Source organism: Danio aesculapii, chromosome 2 (assembly GCF_903798145.1).
Source record: "Danio aesculapii chromosome 2, fDanAes4.1, whole genome shotgun sequence".
Lineage (NCBI taxonomy): Eukaryota > Metazoa > Chordata > Actinopteri > Cypriniformes > Danionidae > Danio > Danio aesculapii.
In genome coordinates, this window is record NC_079436.1 from 6290861 (window position 1) to 6295179 (window position 4319).

Here is a 4319-nt window from a genome sequence, read left to right on the forward strand (position 1 = left end):
GGAACAGTTGGGGGTTCGTTCCGCTGTGGAAGCCGAAGGAAAATTAATGAGTGATCCTCAGTTTTATTGGTATGTTAATTTGGCTTTATAACCAATTACAAAGTTGTTGTGATGTCTACTGTTTCAAAATGTGTTCACATTTTTCAATCCAGTTAGTGTTGCAAGTATTACAATGATACAATTCTTCTGCTTTCCTTTTTAGAAGTCTTTTATGATATTGTATCGTTATTGTACTAAAAAGTAATAGGTCTTTCTTTAGTTGTATTTAGCTAGTTTTATTTACCTATGTGAATTAACCATTGCGTGTTGTTGAGTATGTAAATTTTTGTATTATAACGATGATCATATACAGTGGCTACGGAAAGTATTCAGAGCCCATTCAATTTTTCACTCTTTTCATTTAAGTAATTTTTGTTCCTCATTCATGAACACACAGCACCCGTGAATAATCATCGTATTATCATCTTTATAAGCAGACTACCATTTTTGTTTGTTTGAGCATCCCAACCAGTGTGACCAATTGAACTATCTGTATGCCTAACTCAAACAAACTGACTTGCTAATTGCCTTACAATTGTCCCAAGATGTTTGTGTGGGAGGTTTTTAGCATATTTGGCAGATCCTGGATCTTGTAACTTTGATAACTGATCCCTGGCTAATTTGGTTCTTCAAACAAGTTTGCGAATCAGTTTAAAATATCTAGATGAACTGATCTGAGATCGCTGCCTGTGTTGTGAAGGACAGATCTATCGATCATCGAAATCATGATCAGCAATGCAACGATTGGCTGACGGCACAGCAGCGTAATGATATCATCTGATTAATATTCAATTATCCATGTGAGCAAAATTACATAAGGAAATGGTTTGTTAATTATGATACTCAATAACTGTAGACCTTTGTTGTGGACTGCAGGCTTTACACTTTCAGGTGTCCAGAGTATTTAGCAATTTATTTAGTTTTACAGTTAGAGCGGATTTTCTTTACTATAGTAGCCATAGTAGTATTATAGTAGATTGTCGTCTTTTAATAAGCATGATATACAAGATAGAGAGGGTATAAAAAGTTAATTGTTTGTTTTGAAATTTGTGAGACGGAAGTTGTTCAATAATGAACCCGAAACACATGTGGTTGTTGTCATGTGGTGAACTCTGCCAATCGTGTAATATCAGTGTCGTCATCGCAGCTCCTGCAGTCCCTCTTCAGTTGCTGCTCCGGCTGAGTCCACCATCTGGGAGCAATGTTGCGATACTTTACGTGGTGTCAGCGCAGCGTCTAATAGGACAAAATTTCTAACCGGCATGCATCACTTTAAGACGGATTTCGATTGGTCTGCGTATCACTGCATGAAGTCGAACGCACCTATTCATTTGTGTATCGACTGCCTTCAGAGCATAGGCCCCGCCCACTGGCATTCAGCCACTTATCAGCAGACGCTGAGCACTGTGTTGTGCCAAATTAAAGACAAACAGAACCTGTTATAACCTCTGATGCACTAGATAGTACACAGATAGTTAGAGGTGTGAACCTATACTGGTCTCACGGTTCGGTTCGGTTCGGTTACGATTATCAATTCGGTTCAATTCGATAGTACGGTGCATCACGGTGCATTGACGATGCTTTCCATACACAGTGTTATATTTTGGGGGGTGGCTATAACAAGCTGTCTGTATAAACACACACACACACACAAATGGACACACAGCACCACACTGTCTCTCATTCACACACATACACAAACATAGACAGCACCAAATAAACACACACACACACACACGCACGCACACACACGCGCACTCACACACGCCACGTGCGCTTGCTTGCTCGCTCGCTCGGGAGCGATATTGTGAGACCGCCCACAAGTAGTGTTGTAAATACCCGCGCTCACCTCCCTCGTGACAGAGTGCATATGAGGTAAATGACGTCAGTACATAATAACTGGTTATGATTATTACTGAACCGATACCGAATTGTTCGCGTCTGTATCGCGGTGCACCAAAGAAACTATTTATTTTGACACCCCTACAGATAGTACACAGATGTTGCCTGTTTAGTTTCTATGACATTATATGCCAACCCAGGCACATTCTGAAAACGTATCCCTATATACATTTCAGGAGAGCGCTAAATATGTCCCAGGAGGTACGTTTTTGTTTTCGTAAATCCACCAGAGGCTGCTGTGTACGCTTTTTGAGATTTCAAATTTCTATTGTGAGTGCCATTTGCCTGCTCTTCTTGCATAAATCCGTCATCGCGGTCACCTCCTTATGCGTCTTAAGATGGCCGACTTATGCTGCGAGCCACTGGATAAACTGGTTTCAGTATACAGTATTTTATGAAGTAATATGTCAAAACTAAGTGAGTTTTTTCTTAAAACAAGCAAAATAATCATATGTCAAAAGGAAAAACAGGATTATTGTGCTTCATTTTAAGACAACTCACTTCATTTTGACAGATTACTTCTTAAAGTCATATTACAGTACATATTAAACTGAGTAGATCAAACTAAACTTGCATAGACTGATCAAGTTAATTGTTATATGCAAGCTGAGTCTCAGAAGTGAGTGAACCTCAAGGAACATTTTAAAATACTAAAACAAAACAAGTAAATTAACAAAACAGCCCCGTTTAAAAAAATTATAAAAATAAAATAAAATCTGCCCACATTAACATTTAAGTCTGAAAGAAACAACAACCAGCACTACAACAAAACAGCAGCTGTGTGGGACGGATGAGATGTCCTACAGGAAAAGGATTGTTCACACACAGCAACTAGTAAGAAACAAGTTACAATTTTATTTTAAATTACTATGTTTGTATGCCATTCGCTGAAACTGAACACATATAATCAGGAGCTTCTTGTGCTGCCATAAATAGCCTCAGTTGACTGTACTGTCTGATAAGCAGTAGTCTATGTTAACACTTTATCATCACCCTTAATCTGTACGTGTGCATCAGATGGCAACAAGCAATCAGAGAAGAGAGACAGATTAACAATTTAAAAGTACTCATGTAAAATGTATGGTCCTACTAATGTGGACGTAAGTATTTTAGTTCCGCTTTATTTCTGTGTTGTCAATCTCACATGGCTGCAGTGGTCGGTTCAGACTTCTGCATGTCTGTTTACTATAAAAAAGTTTTTTTTTCTTAACCTAAAATTGTAGTTTAGTTTTGTTGGTATTAGGGGTGGGCGATATGACCTAAAATTAATATCACGGTATTTTTCATCTTTTGAACGGTGACAGTATAATATCATGGTATTACTTTCAATAGCAAAATAATATACATCTCAAGGAAGAACGGACAAAAGAAAGTCTCACTTCTATCGCTCTTTAAAAGTTTTGGTTTGGGTCATTGTAAATGCTCAGTCTCGTTATGAGCTGATCTTCATTTCTCTGTGTTGGTGGAATAAAGCAGGCGAGTCAGCCGCACCAATTTATGAGCAGACAGAGCAGGATTCTCGCGATGACCACCGGCGCAATACCGCTCTTTGTTATGAGCCGTAGTTTCAGTGTAAACTTAGTAAAGGTGAGTTTCTTTGGCGATGATGTGTACAGTGTTAGATTTTATATTTAGCGGACATTTACGCTGAACACGCGGTGAATGCAACGCATCGAGATTCGGGCACCTTCTCTGAAAACACTCGATTGATCTCAGCTGGCGGATCAACATTTACCTCATGTCATGATCGCTGTCATCTGCGCCATTATTATTATTATAACTTTAGGTGAGGTTTGCAAACCTGTGCACTTTTACTCTTCAGCCGTTTGCATTTCCTGCAGTAACAAAAGCTCCCTGTTATCTGACAGCGGGAAGCGTTGTGTGACTGACAGCTAATATAAACCAATACAGCAGCAGGGTAGAGCGATTCAGCAAGTTTTTAGAGAAAATCAAATCATATTGCACTACAACCATTATATTCAGACACACAAATGCTCCCAGATATATTATGAGGGCGCATAGATTAAATTTCGGGCGCTCATGCGACCAAAATGGTTGCAATTTCGAGCCCTGTAGTATAAGGACATGTATTCAGACCACAACTGAACGTTTGAAGAAAATTGAATGCCTTATTATTTAGAATTAGCTATTATTGATGTAAATGCAGCCGTTCAAGGCGCATAATTGATTTATTACGGTATTGACGGTATTAGAAAATCCATGTCGTGGCGCAAAGTCACACCGGTGATGACTATGACACCGGTGTACCGCCCACCCCTAGTTGGTATAACAATGTATATTATTATGTTTTATTGTTAAATAAATGTATAATTATAATGAATATACAGTACATTAAGTGTGTATTAATATTTTCCTAT